This window comes from Notechis scutatus, chromosome 5, assembly GCF_049901735.1.
Source record: "Notechis scutatus isolate UNSWTSFEM ecotype Mainland chromosome 5, rNotScu1.2, whole genome shotgun sequence".
Lineage (NCBI taxonomy): Eukaryota > Metazoa > Chordata > Lepidosauria > Squamata > Elapidae > Notechis > Notechis scutatus.
Window position 1 is genome coordinate 113,302,848 of NC_142013.1, and position 20,149 is coordinate 113,322,996.

Here is a 20,149-nt window from a genome sequence, read left to right on the forward strand (position 1 = left end):
GAAACAAACACGAAACGGAGGTAACAGCAAAACCTTTTAATGATTCTTTATGAATTCCATTCCTTCCCGGTTAAAAGGCTGTTTCAAACTGATTGTTTCTGATAAGAACGAGCCTTGCCAAGGTTGTGCAAGGCTGCCAAGAACACTAGATAAAGTTGCCCAGAAATAGTTCAAACACAAAGACACCAACCAAGATATCCCGAATGTCCACAAGGCTTTGAGTGCAAAAAACTTCTTTGCTTCCTGCAAAGAACTCTGGTTTCTCAGCTGGCTTTTATCTCCTCAGGGAGGAGCCTGTTTTTCATTGAGAGAAATTCCTAAACAAAGCATGCTAATTCTATAACGATGGGAAAGTAAGGCTGGGGCCAGGCATAAAAGAAGGAATGAATTTGCAATTTGAGAAACCAAGGAATCAGTTATCTGAATTAGAAGTAAGGAACTTTGGGACCATGCTGATGGTTAAGGGAAAAATCGTGGAAAAACCACTAGGTGGAAAATCAAGGAAGAGATAAAAAAGCACAGCAGTGTTCAACAAAATATGCAATGTGAGGTATCTAGTACATGTTCTTTCTAATAGTTAAGGAGCAGGTTTATATGAAAATAACTTGTACCCTGTTTTCCTGAAAATATGACCTACCCTGAAAGTAAGTCCTTGCTTGATTTTTATACATGCACCCAATATAAGCCCTACTCCCCCAAATAAGCCCTAATTAAGACCCCACCCTCTCCAGAGTGCACAGGTAAAAATTAAGCTAGGGTGGGGATCGGGTGGTGGCAGAGCTGCCCTACTACTTACCTTTGGACAGTTGTAGCCAGGCCTCGCACACCCCGACACCTGCCTTGCCGGTCCATTTCTTCTGCAGCCGGCAAGGCTTTCCTGAAGGCCTCTGTAGCTGATGACAAAGCTCAGGATCGATCCAGAACTGTTATAGGCTGCAGAGGCCTTCAGGAAAGCCTTGCCATCCACAGAAGAAGTTCCTGAAGGCCTCTGACAGCGGAAAGTAAGCCGGGGGCAACCCTGAAAATAAGACCTGATTCCTTTCTTTTGGTGGCAAATATATATATAAGACAGGGTCTTATTTTGGGGGAAACTGGATGGCATTGAGGTATGTTGATCTGAATCTGTTAATTTGCCCAGAATTGTATAGAGCATGGGGTCAGACTAGAAGACCTCCAAGGCCCCTTCCAACTCCATAGGCTCCTTAAAACCACTCTCAAGTTTGAAGACATGGAATGAAATTCCCAACTGTTTGTTCTTCTTAGATTTATACACATTTTCCCGTTAGTATGCTCGGCTTTAATTCAATTCTCGGAAAAATTGTGCAAGGGATAAATAGTGGGGATTATGGAAAGTAACATTTCTTCATACAGAAATGATCAGGAACATCAAGATGAGATTATAGTTCGATGTGTTACTCAACTTTGGAAGCTTTTTCATGATTGGCTGGGTTGAGAAGCCAACACAACTTAAACTTTCCAAAATTGGGAAACATTAGTCTAGACATCAGATTCTCCATTTTTTTTTTTTTGCCAACTATTTCATAAAATTAAAGTGGTTTGACATTTCTTTTCTTTTTTTTACTAAGTCAAGATGTTCAGAGATAATAATCCTTGCAAAAAAGCCACTTAGGTAAAGCTTTTGATATGCTATTTTTTTTTAACTCAGTGGAACGGAATAATTTATCGTTTCGCACAGAAGCAGTTTCTTCAAGAAACGTTTTGCGCTACGGAGCATTTCCCCTAAAAATTGGCCAAATATTGAGAGCTAATTCCTTTTAACTACCAACCGCCCGTCAGGCATTTTTCCAGGATGGCATATAATCTTCTGGCTCGGGCCGCGGTTTGGACTAGAAAACCTCCAAGGTCCCTTCAACTCTTGTTATTCTGTAATTTGTTTAGCTAGAACTCTTCATCAACAATGGTAAAAGCAGATTAAACTTTAAAAGAGGCTTAAAATTTGTAGATATGAAACTGCTGTTAAATTGCCTAGTGTCATGCCCTGTTGGAGACTGACTCCGAGGAACAGCCGACAGGGAGTGGAAGTGTGGCTCCGGAGGTTGTGGAGGAGGCCGGGGAAGGGCAGAGGCCGGCTGGGCAGTCAGGGGAGGACCCAGGCCCATCCCCTATCCATCCTAGGGCATGCAGGGAGGAGAGGATAAGGGAGAGACATGAATGGTGTGGTCTACGGGGGAGGAAAGGGCCCTGATCCTCTTCATGGGCTGCAGCTGTGAGAACTGGTTAAAAGGACGGACATGCGTATGGGCCAGTGCTGGAAACAAAGCTTGGAAATATCTCTAGTCTGTCCTTCCTCTCTGAGTTTGGCATCCTTCCCAATGTGTGTTGTGATATCTGTGGATATTCTCCAGCCCTTATCTTGCCGGGTTTGTGGTGTTCTTTACTCTTTATAATTTAAACGGCATTTCCTCCTTTTCGTAACTGCTTGTGGGGGAGTTTTTTTTTTTGTCTCCAGTCAAGGATATTTGGAGCTTTGAAGCAAAGTGAAGGAATAAAAGGGGCTTCACCTGTTTTTGTGACTGTGTTTATTTTGTATCCCACCCTGGGGCATCATACCTAGGTAAAGTAATGATGTTTTACCTAATGCTTGAAAAAGTGCAGCTGTGGACTCATAAAACAGTTTTTCTCTCTCTCTAGAATCAGGACGTAGGTGCCAAAACAGCAAGACTCATACTTTTCTTCCTGATGTGTGTGATTTAGCAGAAGCTAACCTTTTTCCATGTTTAATTTCATTCCTCTTTGGAGAATGCTGAATACGCCAATCCCTCTATTTCTAAATAGATATAGGAACCAAATTAATTACGTTAAGAGCTCACTACAATTAACGGGAGTTATTTTAGTCATACCCTCATTGACCGCAATGAGCTTAGTTGAAGCACGGTGACAACCTAAATTATCTCTGTCCATGGGATCATTCGTTGAAGGGCAACTACAGTTAGTTCCTGACTTACAACAGTTCATTTAGTGACCGTGCAAAGTTACAACGGTACTGAAAAAAAAGCAACTTACGACCATTTTTCACAATTACAACCTTTGTAGCTGCTCCACGATCACACAACCAAAATTCAGACGCTTGGCAACTGCTTCATATTTATGACAGTTGCCGTGTGTCAAGGTCATGGTGATCCCCCCTTTGCAAAACTTCTGACAAGCAACATCAGCAGTGGGGAAGCCATATTCACTTAATGACCAAGTCACTGATTTATCGATGGCAGCGATTCATTGTGGCAAGAAAGGGACAAAATTCACTTAACAAACGTCACTGTCATGCCCCTGTTGGAGTCTGACTCTGAGGGAGAGGAGGAACAGCTGACAGGGAGTGGGAGTGTGGCTCCGGAGGTTGTGGAGGAAGCTGGGGAAGGGCAGAGGCTGGCTGGGCAGTCAGAGGAAGACCCAGGCCCATCCCCTCTCCATCCTAAGGCATGCAGGAAGGAGAGGATAAGGGAGAAACGTGAATGACGTGGTCTACAGGGGAGGAAGGGGCCCTGATCCCCTTCATGGGCTGCAGCTGTGAGGACTGTTTAAAAGGACAAACTGCGCATGGCCCAGTGCTGGAAGCAAAACGTGAAATAATTCTAGTCTTTCATTGCTTATCTGAGTTTTGGCGTCCTTCCCAGTGTGTGTATTTAGATATCTGTGGACATCTTCAAGCCTTTCCCCCCACCCCCCTGGATGTATATTCTCCAATGGGACACATCCTTAGCCAAGAGTCATCATGCTCTCCAATAATAATCTTGCGCGCCAACAGCTTCGGTTGCCTAGCACTTATATGAAGCATTTAAGGAATGCATTACTTTCCCCCACTCCCTTTCTGCTGGCAACTAAAAAGACCAAAGAAGTATTTTTTTTTTTTTAGTTGACAGCCTCCCTGCATCGTGCAAATATTCTGATGTGAATTTTCCTTTGGTGATTAGCAGCATTCAAAGTCCTGTATCCAAATTAGAGAGAGGCCCTTTGGGATATTCTGCAAATCACTCAGGCTGTGATCTCTTACAATATCGATCATAATAACAACAATCCAAAAATTTAAATCTTAATATGGGATGAAATCTGCTGAGCAGAGAATGCTTTAAGTTTGGGAATTTTTATTTACTTGTATTTTGTTTTTGGTTTTTTTAAAAAAAGAAACAGTGAGTTTTGGTTGTTTACAAACTGTTTACAGCAACACAGGTTTATATATATGAAAACCGAGATATTTATTGCATTTACCGTGTTTCTCCAACAATACGACCTCCCCCAATAGGAAGACTCAACATGTTTTCTAGGCATAAAATGAAATTAAGCCCCTCCCCCCAAATTTAGGCCTATTTTAAAACATGCCAAAATGGGGGGGAAAGCGGGGGGACTTGCCGTTAGGAGCGCCCCGCGGGCAGCAATTTCTCGCCAGCAGCTGCTCCTAATGGGCGATCATGGCAGAGTGCAGAGAGCTCCCTACTCCTGCCAAGCACCTTTGCGGCAGACCCAAGATCTTCAGCGCCCGCCGCTGTTGATTTCCCTTCTGCCCATGCCGCCGCTGCGTTTGGAGCTGCCGCTTCCGCGTTTGGAACCCCGCCACTGTTTGGAGCACTGCTGCTGTTTGGAGCTGCTGCTTCCGCATTTGGAGCTGCCGCTTCCGCGTTTGGAACCCCGCCACTGTTTGGAGCACTGCTGCTGTTTGGAGCTGCCGCTTCCGCGTTTGGAACCCCACCGCTGTTTGGAGCACTGCCGCTGTTTGGAGTTGCCATGTCCACATTTGGAGCTGCCGCCGCGTTTGGAGCTGCCGCTTCCGCATTTGGAGCACTGCCGCTGTTTGGAGCACCACCGCCATTTGGAGCGCCGCCGCCACTCCAAACACGGCGGCAGCTCCAAACGCAGAAGTGGCAGCTCCAAACATGACGGCGGTGCTCCAAATGGTGGCGGCACTCCAAACATGGAAGCGGCAGCTCCAAACGTGGCAGCGGAATGGGCAGAAGGGAAAGCAACACCGGCGGGTGCCAAAGGTCTTGGGTCTGCAGCAAAGGTGTTTGGTGGGAGTAGGGAGCTCTCTGCGCTTCGCCATGATCACTCATTAGGAGTTGCTGGTGGCGAGGCTGCCCGCGGGGCGGTCTAGATGAGGATGCAAGGGGGGGAATTAAGTCACCCCCGAAAAGACGGCCTAGCTGTTTTTTTGGGGCTCAAAAAATATAAGACCCAGCCTTATTTTATGAGAAACACGGTACTATTTTGAAAGATGTTTTAAATGTGTTTTGCACCTTTGGGATATATTGTTACCTTGCTGTGTACAGATTATTTGGGCGGTTCTGTTAATAGTAATTTTATGATTCTTAAGTGACCAGGGTTTTATTTTTGTGTGTGCCTTTCTATCATTGGGGTGCATGATTACTTATTTATTATTGTATGGAAGTCATGGAGACGTGTATTTTTGTATGCCGTTGGAAACGATGATTGACTTTATTCTACTTTTACGAGAGCCTCTCCTTTCAAGGGGGCTTACTTGATTTTCCTTCTGAAATAAACACATGGATACAAAGTCCCACTGTGTCTTTTTTACCTTCTTCTTTTTTTCTTCAAAGGTTTGATTTAGCGGATTTAAAATTCCTTTTTTTTTTTTTTTACTTTTAAAGAGAGAGAGTTATATTTGAAAAAAATAAAATAAAATAATACGAGAATTCAGTAGATCCAAACAGCTGAAAGAGAAGAGCAGAATGGGAACACTTAAAAATTAAATGAAAAAAATTGTGGGGATCGACAGCATCACTACCAGGTGGATTTGTAACTGGTTGATAAACCGTACTCAGTGAGTAATCCTTAACGGTATACTACATCTACACGGAGGGAAGATAAGCAGTGGGCTAATACAAGCTTCCATCTTATGCCCGGTACTTGTCATGCCCCTGTTGGAGACTGACTCTGAGGTAGAGGAGGAACAGCCGACAGGGAGTGGAAGTGTGGCTCCGGAGGTCATGGAGGAAATTGGGGAAGGGCAGAGGCCGGCTGGGCAGTCAGGGGAGGACCCAGGCCCATTCCCTCTCCATCCTAGGGCACACAGGGAGGAGAGGATAAGGGAGAGACATGAATGGCGTGGTCTACGGGGGAGGAAAGGGCCTTGATCCTCTTCATGGGCTGCAGCTGTGAGAACTGGTTAAAAGGACGGACATGCGTATGGGCCAGTGCTGGAAACAAAGCATGGAAATATCTCTAGTCTGTCGTTCCTCTCTGAGTTTGGCGTCCTTCTCAGTGTGTGTTCCGATATCTGTGGACGTCTTCAAGTCCTTATCTTGCCTGGTTCCCTTAATTGCTTCGGTGTGGTTTCTGTTGTTTTTACTATTTATAATTTATAGGCATTTTTAGTTTCAACGGCATTTCCTCCTTCTCACAACTGTTTGTGGGGGAGTTTTTTTTGTCCCCAGTCAAGGATATTTGGAGCTTTGAAGCAAAGGAATAAAAGGGGTTCACCTGTTTTGGGGACTTTATTTATTTTGTATCCCACCCTGGGTCATTACAGTACTCTTCAATATCTTCATAAATGAATTAGGTGAGTAATAGAAGCAGAACTCATCCAATTTATAGGCAATACTAAGCCAACACCACAGGATACAAGCTCAGGATCCAAAATGATTTGACAAACTTGAACAATGGGCCTTGTCCAACAACATGAAATTGAACGTGGAGAAAAGCAAGATTTTACACCTAGGCAGGAAAACCCAAAGGTACACAAAGGCTCAAGAACAATAACTCTGAGAGGCATCTTGGAGTCCTAGTGGACGATCATTTAGAAATGAAGATATAATCAAGAATCAAGACAGAAAAACACAGGGTATTAATAGAAATTTAACAATTCTGGATAAGCTATTGTTAGAGACAGATGATAAATTAACAAAAAATATTGTATAGATATTTATTAGAATACAAACTTGAGGAAGAACATGTTTTAAAGAAACAATGGTGGCATGGGCAAAAAATTTCGGTTATAATATTGAATTGGCTAAATGGCAAACATGTTGGACCACAAATAAGAAAATAACATTGGCTATGGCTTATAAAGAAAATAAGATGTTTTACAAGTGGCATCTTCCGCCAGCAAAGGCTTTCTAAAATATTTAAAAATATATCTCCAAATTGTTGGAAGTGTAAAGATGTATCAGGCACATATTTTCACATGTGGTGGGCCTGAAATGCTGCAAAAAAATATTGGAGACTGATTCAAATATGGATAGAACACATGGTGGGAGTATGTATTCCATTTAAAGCAGATTTTTCTTCTTCTAGGAATAACATCAGAAAAATTTAAGAAGGAAATAATGTATCTAATAGTACCTGTATTGATGGCGGCTAAAATAATATATGCACAATACTGGAAAAATGAAATCATACCTCCAGAAACAGAAATAATAAGAAAAATTATGGCATGTGCAGAATCAGATAAGTTAACTTTAGAAATAAAAGACAAAGGAAGAGTCTAAATATGATAAAACATGGAATAAATTTTATCAATGGTTATATAGCAGAAGACAAGGTCAAATATCAGTAGTTATGATTAATTAGTAATTAATACGTTAAATAAAGAGATTATAAAAGATGAAGTCAAATGTATATATGTATAACAAGGCTAAGTTGGATGTATTGTGTTGTATTCTCATAATTAAAATTTAAAAATATTTAAAAAAAAAAAAGATTAGGCTGGCTGTGCGTGGCAGCAGCCAAAAAAGCTAATGCAATCCTTGATTATATAAACAGAGGCATAGAATCAAGATCAGGTGAAGGGTTAGTAGGCCATACCTGGAATACTTGCATGCAGTTTTGGTCACAAAAAAGAGATTGAGATTTTGGAAAAAGCTCAGAGAAGAGCAACTAAGACGATTAAAGGCCTGGAGATTAAAACACACGAAGAACGGTTGCAGATTTGAGTTGGCCAGTCTAGAGGAAAGGAGGACTAGGGGTGACACGATAGCAGTCGTCTAGCATTTGAGGGGCTGCCCCAAAGAAAAGGGGGAAGGGAAATCAATTTATTCTCCAAAGCACCAGAAGGCAAATTCCACGGCAGTTTTTAAGTGAATTTGGCTTCCCCCACGTCACCCCAGGAAACTGCAACCATCATTAAGTACATGCCAGTTGCCAAGCCTCTGAATTTTGATGGGGATGCGGACAGGTCATAAGTGTGAAAAATGGTCTAAAGTCCCTTTTTATCCAGTGGACACCCGCTTTTATTTCACTCAAACCTGCAAACTTGGTTCATTTTGTTTCTTCAGACCCCAGTAAGGTTGCAGAGGGCACCTCAAGGGGAAAAAAAAAACCTGCAAAAGTTTCGTGTGTCTGCATTGGAAGAGCCCCAACCCGCCCCCCCCGTCTGCCTCTTGCAGTGCCCCCAAACCACATCCTCCGAGTAGCAGTAACAACTTCGGGTTCAGCAGCCACCAAGCAGTGTTAGGTCTTCTCTCCAGGGAGAGGTTTTCTTTGGAGGGGGGGGAATTCCAAACTGGGGAGGGATTTTCTTTCTGCGCTAAGCCATCTGCACCGCAATAAAGGAGAATATTTGTAGCTCAGGGTTGAGATGAGGGGTCCTTGGTGCTCCCTGAGCTCGTTTTCTTGCAGACGTTTCACGACCCAACTACGGAACATCATCAGTGTTAGAAGGGAGTGGGGTTTACAGGGTGGAGGAGGAGGAGGAAGAGGAGGAGGAGAACAAGGACTGTGGGGTCCTTGGTGCTCTCTGAGCTTGGTTGTTTTCTTGCAGACGTTTCATGACCCAACTAGGGAACATCATCAGTGCTAGAACGTGCAAGAGGAGAAGGTATTGTGGAGAGGAAGAGGAGGAAGAAGATGAGAAGGAGGAGGAGGAGGAGAAGAGGAGGAGGAGGAGGAAGAGAAGAAAGAGGAGAACTGTGGGTTCCTCAGTGTTCTCTGAGTGTGCTTGTTTTCTTGCAGACATTTCACGATCCAACTAGGCAACATCATCAGTGCTAGCAGGGAGTAATAGTTGCAGGAAGGGGACAGAGGAAGAGGAGGAGGAGGAAGAAGAAGAAGAATAGGACTGAGAGTTCCTCAGTGCTTTCTGAGCTTGCTTGTATTCCTGCAGACGTTTCATGACCCAACTAGGTAACATCCTCAGTGCCACATGGGAGTGGGGTTTAGAGGTGGGGGAGGAGGAGGAGGAGGAAGAGGAGGAGAACGACTGTGGGGTCCTTGGTGGTCTCTGAGCTTGGTTGTTTCCTTGCAGACATTTCATGACCCAACTAGGCAACATCATCTGTGCTAGAAGGGAGAAGGTATTATGGAGAGGAAGAGAGGAGGAGGGAGGAGGAAGAAGATGAGAAGGAGGAAGAGGAAGGAGGAGGAAGAAGATGAGAAGGAGGAAGAGGAGGAGGAGGAGGAGGAGGAGGAAGAGAAGAAAGAGGAGAATTGTGGGTTCCTCAGTGTTCTCTGAGTCTGCTTGTTTTCTTGCAGACCTTTCATGACCCAACTAGGTAACATCATCAGTGTTAGAAGGAGAGGGGGTTTGTAGAGAGGAGGAGGAGGAGGAGAACAATGACTGTGGGGTCCTTGGTCCTCTCGGAGCTTGGTTGTTTTCTTGCAGACGTTTCATGACCCAACTAGGCAACATCATCAGTGCCAGCAGGGAGTGTTGTTTACTGAGCGGAGGAAGACTATGCAACGTCTATTCAGACGCTTGCAAAAAACAAACAAACCCAGCAAGCTCAGAGAACGCCCAAGAAAACCCCACCCACCCATTGGAAGGACCCCCCCCAAAAAAAGAGTGGGGAGCAAAGGGAAGGGTGGAATGGGGAATACCTAGGGCGCTGCGCCCAATCCAAAGCCCCCTTTGCTTTCCAAGCGCGCACCCCTCCCCAAAGCAGGGCGCACGCAGGCTCCAGGCTCCCTTGAGACCTCCCCGCCCCGCTTCTCGGGGAGCCCCCCACCCCACCCCCACGCCGGCTGCTGCTTGCAAGGAAGTCTCCGCTCTCGCGAGAAGCGGCGGCCAAGAGGAGGAGGAGGAGGAAGAGGAGGAGGAGGAGGCGACGGAGCAGCAGCCACGGAGCAGGGTAGGCAGATGCGCAAAGGGTGGCCAGGCCGGGGGTGGAGAGGTTTGGGGATGGGGGGCGGTGCCCATGCAGGCTGCCGGAGGTTGGGGTCTCCCCCTCCCCTCCTGCCCCCACCCCTGCAGCCCCGAGGGCCCGGTTTGCAATGGGCGGGGGAGAGGAGGGCCCCCCGAGGCAGCCAAACGTCCCCCGCCCCCCTTCCTCCGCCTTTGCTAAGTCAGCTTTCCTTTCCATCTTTTTTCTCTTTTGCAAAGCTTTTATTTATTTGTGGCGGGGTGGGTGGGGGTTTCCTTGCAGGGAAGCCCCCTCCCCCTTTGGAGTTGGAGGAAGGGAATCCCCTGCCCCCTCCCTTTCCCCTCGAATCCACCCTCCCCCTTTGCATGTAGCAACCCCCCCTTCCTTTTTTTTTCAATGGGGAGGGGCGGGGACGAGGAGGAGGGGGCTTGCACGCCTCTTGCCCCCCAGGCGCTTCAGGGTGGGTGTTTTTCTTTTTGGGGGGTCCATAAGGGAGATGTGACACTCCTTCCTTCCCCCGAGTTTTATCCATGGGGGAGGGTCTCCTAGTAAGGGGGCCCACAAGGCTTCCCTCTCCCCTCCCTCCCCCAAAGTTCTCTACTGCCTCTTGGGCCAATTTTTTTTTTTCCTGCAGGCAACTGCAGAAATGACAGAGGGGCGAAGAGAGTTGGGAAGGGGCCTTGGAGGTCTTGTAGTCTGACCCACCCCACCACCCCGCATCAAGCAGGAAAGCGTTCTCTCCCCCCTGCTCAGAATCACAGAGTTGGAAGGGATCTTGAGGTCTTCTAGCCTGACCCTCTGATCAAATAGGAAAGCTTTCTCTCTCCCCAGAATAACTCTCTCCTGGCAGAATAACAGCAAATAATTTCTCTCCCAGAATAACAGAATGGCAGAGTTGGAAGGGATCTTGAGGTCTTCTAGCCTGACCCTCTGATCAAATAGGAAAGCTTTCTCTCCTCAGAATAACAGAACGGCAGAGTTGGAAGGGATTTTGGAGGTCCTCTAGCCTGACCCCCTGCTCAAGCAGGAAAACTTTCTCTCCTCAAAATAACAGAACAGTCGAAGTCGAGGAATATATATATATGTATGTATATATGTATACACACACACACACACACAATATATATGTGTGTGTGTGTGTGTGTGTGTATATTCCTCGACTTACAACTACAACTGACTCCCAAACTCAGCGAGAAACTTAAGTGAATTATGCTCTCTTTTACAACAATCGAGCCCAACATTTCTGTTGCTAAGCGAGACATTTGTTAAGGAACTGACTCATATTTATGACGGTTGCAGTTTCCTGGAGTCACGTGATGCTCTTTTGTGACCTTCTGGCGAGCAAAATCCAGGGGGAAGCCAGCTTTGCTTAACGACCATGTTACTTGCTTAACAACGGCAGTGATTCGCTTCGCAAAAGTGACCAGAAAGGTCATTAAAAAGGGGACAAAAGTTCCTTAACACTTAGCGACAATTGCGGTTGGGCTCCGTTGCTTGTCGTAAGGCGAGGACTGCTTGGGTCGTCGGTGGAGAACCTTCGGTGGTTTCCCCGAAACTGGCTAACGTTACAACTGGTTTTTCAAAGCAGGAAATAACGAACGGGCTTCTTATTTTGGATGTTATTTTATTTATTCATTGGATCGACTTTTCCGTTTTTCCACTGGGAAAAAAAAATAGAATTATGAACTTTTTCTCCCTTGGGCAAGATTGCTGGCCTGCCGTGTTTATGGACAACAATAAGAGTTGGAATGCCAGCCAAATATCTGACATAACACAATCCTCTCCTTGTGTTAAGTTTCCACCTCCCTTTTTTTTTATTGCATCCTGCGAGGAAATAGCAGGAATTTTTCAAAAGTCCTCCTGGTATAGCGATTTATTAGACCGAATACATCGAAGGAAGGCAAGGAGAGTCCTTCTGTGGACTTTTCTTCTTTCTTTTAAACACAATCCCTTGCAGGGTGGAGTCTGGGCAACTGAATGGAGCTGAGTGTTTCAATGGCCGGATGCCCTTCCTATTGCCAGGGCGGAGTTTTGTTCAGCAGATATATTCAGCAGTGTGCCCAAAGAGAGGAATATCTGCCTGTACCTAGGATCGAACTCACAGCCTCCGGATTGTGAGGCGAGAGCTCCACCTCTAGGCCACCGCACCACTCAATATATAACAGTGATGGCCGGCACCCATAATGCACTGCGTGTGTGACCCCCCCCACCCCCTGCGCATACACTGCACACCACCGAGCCCCTGTGCACAACCCCTCGCGCACCGTGAGCATCTGCGCATGCGCTCCTAACCCCCTACGTATGCTATGCGCCACTGGGCAAGCGCGCACATGTGCCCCCCTCACGTATGCGCGGCAGCTACGCGACTATCAGCTGGCTGGTGGGAGGGGTGTGCGCATGTGCAATGCACCTGATCTGGGGCGACTGCTCATGTGCTGGCAGAAATGGCTGCATGTCACTTCTGGCACGCGTGCCATAGGTTTGCCAGAGGAGGAGAACTGTGGTTCCTTAGTGCTCTCTGAGCTTGGTTGTTTTCTTGGCGACGTTTCATTACCCAGCTAGGTTACATCATCAGTGCTAATAAGGAGTGAGGTTTGCAGAGAGAAGGAGGAAGAGGAGGAGGAGGAGGAGAGGAAGGAGAAAGAGAGGAAGGAGGAGGAGAATACTGTGGGTTCCTCAGTGCTCTCTGAGCTTGGCTGTTTTCTTGCAAACATTTCATTACCCAGCTAGGTTACATCATCAGTGCTAATAAGGAGTGGGGTTTGCAGAGAGAAGGAGGATGACTCTGGGGTCCTTGGTGCTCTCTGAGCTTGGTTGTTGCTGCTGCAAATGTTTCATCACCCAAACTAGGTTGCGTCATCGGCGCATTGATGACACTACCTAGTTTGGGAACAAAACGTCTGCAAGAAAACCCACCAAACTCAGAGAGCACCAAACACCCCCAACCGTTCAACCCTGATCTACAAAATATTCTCCTTTATTAGGGAAAAACCCTGTCGTGCCCAAATGAAGCTGGCTGCTTGTAACTTCAGGGCTTCGTAAAAAATCTTAGCGGCTTCCTGGCCACTGATCCGTGCCTCTTCTCATCGGTGGCACGGAGGTATTAGCAGCACCTGTTAGTAGCCCACTCCATGCCAACTGTGCTGTTTCCGGGATGATATAAACCTTAATCTCCACGTTTCGGATTTCAGGAAACAACGCCGTGCCCAGAAAGGCCACAGACACAACTTTGGCAATGAATAAAACAGGCCAAAATAGTTTCATTTCATGTTTCTCCATTCTCTTTTTATTTATTTATTTATTTTTAATTTTAATTATGAGAATACAACACAATACGTCCAACTTAGCTTTGTTATGCATATATACATTTTACTTCATCATTTGTAATCTCTTTATTTAATATAGTAATTACTAATTAATCATAACTACTAATACTTCTACCTTGTCTTCTGCTTATATAACCATTGATTAAATTGATTCCATGTTTTATCATATTTAGACTCTCCTTTATCTTTTATTGCTAAAGTTAACCTATCAGATTCTGCACAGGCCATATATTTTTCTTATTATTTCTGTTTCTGGAGGTATGATTTCATTTTTCCAGTATTGTGCATATATTATTTTAGCCACCATCAATACATGTACTGTTAGATACATTATTTCCTTCTTAAATTTTTCTGATATTATTTCAAGGAGAAAAAAATTCCGCTTTAAATGGAATACACTCTCGCACCATTTTTTCCGTCCATGTTTGAATCAGTCTCCAATATTGTTTTGAAGCATTGCAGGTCCGCCACATGTGATGAAATGTGCCCGATGTGTCTTTACACTTCCAATGTTTCTCCATTCTCAAGGGGGACTTAAGAACACCGTGAACGACAGACAGATTGCAAAATAAAAAATAAAAAATAGGAGGGCAGAAAGAAATTGTTTTCTTTTAAAACTGATTTGGCAATTTCCTTCTCCGGGTATGTAAATATAAATACATTTTTAAAAAAATACTTGCTTTTATGGGTAATAGCAATAGCACTTAGACTTATATTTCACTTTATAGTGCTTTCCAGCCTTCTCTAAGCAGATAACAAAGTCAGCCTCTTTCCTCCCAAAATCTGGGTCCTCATTTTACCCATCTTGGAAGGATGGAAGGCTGAGTCAACCTTGAGCCTGGTGCGATTCGAACTGCCAAATCGTAGGCAGCTGGCTGCAGAAGTAGCTTGCAATACTGCACTCTTAACCACTGCGCCACAGAGGCTCCTCGACTTACGACTGCAACGGAGCCCCAGATTTCTGTCTCCATTAAGTGAGACATTTGACGTGAGTTCTGCCCCGTTCTACAGCCTTTCGTGCCACCATGAAGTGAATCATCATTGCAGTTGTTAAATTAGCAACACAGTTGTTAAGTGAATCTGGCATTCCCCATTGAGTCTACTCATCGCAAAAGGGGATCGTGTGACCCCCCACTTGAGACGCTGCAACCGTCGTAAGTATGAGTCAGTGGCCAAGAGTCTGAATTTGGATCATGTGATCACAGAGGGGCTGCAACCGTCAGGAGTCCATGCCAGTTGCCAAGCCTCTGGATTTGGATCAGGCTGCAACAGTCATAAGTATGAAAAAAAATGGTTGTAAGTCACGTTTTTCTGTGCCATTGTAACTTTGGTCGCTGTTGTAAATGTGATGTGATTGAAAGTCACAGCAATTGAGAGTAGAATAAACCTTACAGAGCTCAACTGCCACTAAAGGTAGCAACATCCACTCAAGAAGGGGAATACGAAATATATTAAATGTTTACTTGGGATTTAGTACATATATGTGCAAACGCTTTGCATGGAATTGTGTGCAAAGCAAAAGGAAGGCCAGACGGATTGCTTTGAAAAGCCAAATTACCCAAACCTTCGTGGAAACTGTACGCATTTGCGTCAAAATGTGCCCCAGATTGCAAAATCCCTACACTCATTTTGATACTTTGCCATACCTATTGCATTCTTGGCTCACAAAATTGCAAATACCGCTCTGCTGTGCACAATAATACTTAAAATAAAAAAAACACCTTGTGGGTTAAAAAAAAAAAGAGGAAATAACAGAAGGCTGGCATGCACCGAAAAAGAGGCTATCATTATTTTTAATTTAGCCACGATTACTCACTCTGTTCTTTTTCCCCTGTTGTAAGTCGAGGATTATCTGGTAATTTTGAAAACAAATGAAAGGGGGTTGGCTGGTGAGGCCTTTTAATGTATTTGAAAAAATAATGTCCATGTCCAGAATAGCCAGCTTGTGTCCTAGGAATAGCCACTGGGGAAGAGGAAAATAAAACCCTCAAAAATGCAAATATCCACCAGCTTTCTGCAATCTTATGCTGGAGATTATCGCAGTTTAATCCCTTCTGATAACCCTGCACTCAGTAAGGTTGGGTTGCACGATTATCCTGATACTGCAGACGATAGATTTTATTCTGTTGTGGGTCATCTAAGGTTGTGTTTCTTAGCAAATCGCAACGGAGTTCGACAATGACAAGCGGTATGGTCTTTGTTTAGATTGGGGCTGAAACGCTGCAACTTCGTGCTTTGTTTTCCACCGGCAATTTACTCCTACGTGCCCCTGTGCTACCAACATAGTAGTGCACAAGTTAACGACCCTCGGTAGTTGCTGCCTGTAAGGCTTGTGTTTTGTGTGTGCTGCAATCAGTTGTTTGGGAACTTCACCAAATCTCAAGATCTGGTAGTGTTTGATCTTTGGTGCAAGGTGTCTTAATATTTCAGGTGTTTTGTTCAATATTGCCTTTTATTGGCATAAAAACTTATCCACACTAACAAGTCAAAAGCCTTATGGATCTGCAAAACCCTTTGAAGCAAGGAGAGGTTGCAATAATACTGGTATTAAAAAACAACTCCAGCTCGACTGAAATGTTGTATATAGGTAGCTTGGTCTAGTGGTTAAAGCACCAGGCTAGAAAGCAGGAGGCTGGGAGTTCAAGTTCTGCCTTAGCTCGGTGATTTTGGGCCAGTCATCTAGTTCTAACTTAGCATGGGTAACTTTGAACCAATCACCAGGAGATGGTGAGTTCTAGTTCCACCTTAGATATGAAAGTCACATGGGTGACTTTGAGCCAATCGGCAGCTGACTGTGCATTCTAGTTCCACCTTAGATATGAAAGTCACATGGGTGACTTGGGCCAATCTGATGAGTCAGTGAATTCTAGTCCCACTTTAATCTATGAAGCCAGCTGGGTGACTTTGAACCAGCTGACTGTGAATTCTAGTCCCACCTTAGATATGAAAGTTGCATGAGTAACTTTGGGTTAATCACTAGGAGTCAGTGAGTTCTAGTTCCACCTTCACCATGAAAGCCAGCTAGGTGATTTTGAGTCAATCACCAGGAGACTGAGAATTCTAGTCCCACCTTAAGCTATGAAAGCCAGCTGGATGGCTTTGAACCAGTTGACTGTGAGTTCGAGTCCCACCTTAGGTATGAAAGTCGGATGGCTGACTTTGAGCCAATCACCAGGAGACGGTGAGTTCTAGACCCACTTTAGGCATGAAAGCCAGCTGGATGACCTTGAACCAATCACCAGCTGACTGAGTTCTAGACCCGCCTTAGGCATGAAAACCAGTTGAGTAATTTTTGGGCCAGCTACTTTCTCTGTCAACTCACAGGGTTGTTGTTGTAGGGAAAATGGGAGGAAGGAAGAAGGTGTGTTAGATATGTTCGCCACCTTGAGTTATTTGTTGCAATAATGAAGGTCGGATAGAAACAAACAAACAAAAGGTCATATGAAGATAAGTTAGATAAATAACCGACATTTTGGTGGTGTAAATTGCTATAGCTGTGAGATCTTTCTCAGAGTCAAATTGTGTTTTGTGGGTCAAAGTTCAATTCAACAATGGCAAACTGTTTCACACACACACATGCACACACACCATCATCATCTTTTTTTAATGACTCCATAATCCCTTGTGGGGTGGTGTCTGGAGAACTGAATGGAGCTGAGTGTTTACTGACCGGATGCCCTTCCTGTCACCAGGGCAGAGTTTTGTTCAGCAGATATATTCTCCGTGTGCCCAGAGAGAGAGAAATATCTGCTTCTACCTAGGATTGAACTCACAGCCTCCTGATTCTGAGGCGAGAGCTCCACCTCTGGCTAACGCACCTCCACCCCCCACATACATACATGCATGCATACATACATATTTACAAACACATATGTATATGTATATATATGTGCATATGTATTTAACAAATGATTCATATATCAACCTGAAAAAATAGGTTGTTCAATTGTTTACTTTGATTTAACAAACTTCATCCCATTTTTTTACACAATGAAAAAAAATCTCATTTTTTTTTTAACACAAGTAGCATCTAATAGTTTTTTAAAAGCATGTTTTAGGGCCTAGATGTTAATAATATCAAACCTCCCCCCCCCTCTTCCTATCGGACAGTCTCAGTTATCTTTTACTCAGGAAGTCAGCATAATAAATTGGCGGTCTAATTTTGTCTCCCTGGGAAATGTGAGAAGAGGAGAATCTCCGCGGAATTATAATTGTGTTTTTCAAGTCTTAGGAAAATGGAAACCTCCAGTTGATATTCCTTTCCGGTCAGATCATGCGGTCCGATTATAACTAGGTATTTCCAAACAGGAACTGGCACCGCTGTGTGACTGTTGAGCACGGTGTCGATTGCGGATTAGGATAAGTTGTGTTTTGAAGAAGGACTGTAGTCATTTACTCACTCTCTGCTCTGAGCCGATTTAATGGAGGAATTCAGATTTTAGTTGCAAATTCGGTGAGTAGGTGTGGATTGCAACCTTCCAAAAAAAAAAATCAAAATCAAATGCATAGCACTAATTTGAATTATAAAATAACCACCATCTATTAACGATTGTTGATAATTTCTCGCTTTTGAAGAGTGAGATAGCAGGCCTTTTATACCAGGACGTGGCGACAGACTGGATAAACTATAATTAAATTCTTTTAATGACTTGTTTGTTTTCTAACTAGGTAATTGTGTGTGTGTGTGTATGTGTGTGTGTGTGTGTTCCAAAGGAAACTCCCTCCTCCTGAAGTTGTGTGCAGTTTTCTTTGTGCACTGTCTGAGGACACACGATGCACCTACTTCAATTGTTTATCAATACCTGTTATTATTTATTTGTCTGTCAAATTGTGCTGCAATTAGTTGTTTGGATGGATGGATACTAATACATATTTTTGTAGGTACACAATTAATACGTATGAATTGTGGGGTTTTTTAAAACCCTACAAGGAATATCAGCTGATGAGAAACAGTTGGGTTTAGACCTTCCTGTGTTGTGAGGAGAGCTGTGGAAGATTATTTTTATTTATGATTGTGATTGCAAGGCTGTTGGATGTGTAAAAATGAAATACATTCTGAAATACCCACAGAGCGAAGGAATGGTTGGTGAAGACGACACAACTACAGTAGTAGAGGGAGTGAAATTCGTTTGTTGGATTAGAGAAAGATCAACAATTGCATTTGTCGGTGCTAGGAAAACTTTATGGACTTTTTGTTGAAAAAAAGAGAAAAACGAACCTGTGGGTTTGAAGTTTAGAAGGTTAGCTTATGAAAAGAAGGAAATTATGATGTAACCAGAAAATGAGAGGATAAAATATGAATGCATTTATAACCACTGTCAAAAAGACTAGAACCATCCTTCTTTCTTTCCCTCCTTCTTTCCTTCCTTCCTTCCTTCCTTCTTTCCTTCTTTCCTTCTTTCCTTCCTTCCTTCCTTCCTTCCTTCCTTCCTTCCTTCCTTCCTTCCTTCCTTCCTTCCTTCCTTCTTCCCTCTCTCTCCCTTCTCCCACCTTCCCCCTTCTTCCTTCTTCCCTCCCTCTCTCCCTCCTTCCATTCTTCCTTCCCTCAGTCCCTCCTTCCTTCTTTCCCTTCCCCTCTCCTCTCCCCACTCCCTCCCTCCCTCTCTCCCTTCTTCCCTCTTCCATCCCCCTCCTTCCCTTCCTCCCTTCTTTCCTCCCTCTCTCCCCTCTCTCACTTCGTCCCTCCCTCCCCTCCTTCCTTCTTTCCTCCCTTCCTTCTTTCCTCCATTTCTCTCCCTTCCTCCATTTCTCTCCCCTCCTTCCTTCTTTCCTCCCTTCCTTCCTTCTTTCCTCCATCCCTCTCCCTTCCTCCATTTCCTCCCCCTCCCCTCCCTCCTCCTTCCTTCCCTTCCTTCCTTCTTCCCTCCCTCTCCTTCCTTCCTTCTTCCCTCCCTCTCCTCCCTTCCTTTTTCCCTCCCTCTCTCCTTTCTTCCCTCCCTCCTCCCCTCCCTTCCTTCTTCCCTCCCTCCCTCCTTCTTTCTTCTCTCCCCTCCTCCCCTTCCTTCCCTCCCTCTCTCTCACTTTCTCTCTCTCTCTCTCCTCCTTCCTTCTCTCTCCCTCCCTCCCTCCCTCTTTTGTTCTTTTATTTCTTTTCTCCTCATTTTATAGTTTTTAGCTTTTTTTTTTTTAAAAAAGAAACCACCTAATTAGATTCCTCAATGCATTTGCAAGCAAGGTTGCCTCTGGAGTTGTTGCAGACGCTTCCTTTATTGCTAGAAAATGATTAACTAGGATTAGACCATTTTTTCTGTCCCGCCTTTTTGAGCATTTCCACACCCGCTGTAAAGAGATGGGATTAATATTTGGTTGCAATTTATTACTCAGCCATGCATTCTCATTTAATGGAGCCTCTGGAGAAATACTTCACAACAATGAATGTGCAATAAGTATTCTCTAGTTTCTTTTTAAGACCAAGTTGGTGAATGCTGTACCAGATTTGCTGATCACAACAGAGGTGTGGTATTCCGCAGGTTCTGGAGAACCGGTAGCGGAAATTTTGAGTAGTTCTGAGAACCGGCAAATACCACTTTGGACTGGAGATTTTACAGTATCCTTCCCCTGCCGTGCCCACCAAGCCATGCCCACAGAACCGGTAGTAAAATAATTTGAATCCCACCACAAGTTCCAGACTTTATTGTGTACATTAAAAAAGGTACTTTTATCAGTCCTGAATCTCCCTGCATTGAGTTTTAAGAGGTGAATTCATGTTTTTCTATCCTGAAAGAGGGAGAAAGTGCAGGAAATAAAAGAGGAAAAGGAAAAAAAAAGATACTTTAA

The 20,149-nt window shown here is 44.3% G+C and overlaps 1 protein-coding gene across 3 annotated transcripts in view; it reads left to right on the top strand.

The window, feature by feature from the left end:
* Positions 1 to 9,967: 9,967 nt before the first annotated feature.
* AKAP11 (A-kinase anchoring protein 11) overlaps positions 9,968 to 20,149 on the top strand; it is a 47,590-nt gene continuing 37,408 nt past the window's right edge. For 2 of the 3 annotated variants that reach the window (XM_087967573.1, XM_087967575.1), the window contains exon 1: positions 9,968 to 10,034. The gene's annotated coding sequence lies outside the window, so the exon portion shown is untranslated. Of the gene's footprint in view, positions 10,035 to 17,716; positions 17,826 to 20,149 lie in introns of those variants that run through there. The other variant, XM_087967574.1, reaches the window with a different exon arrangement.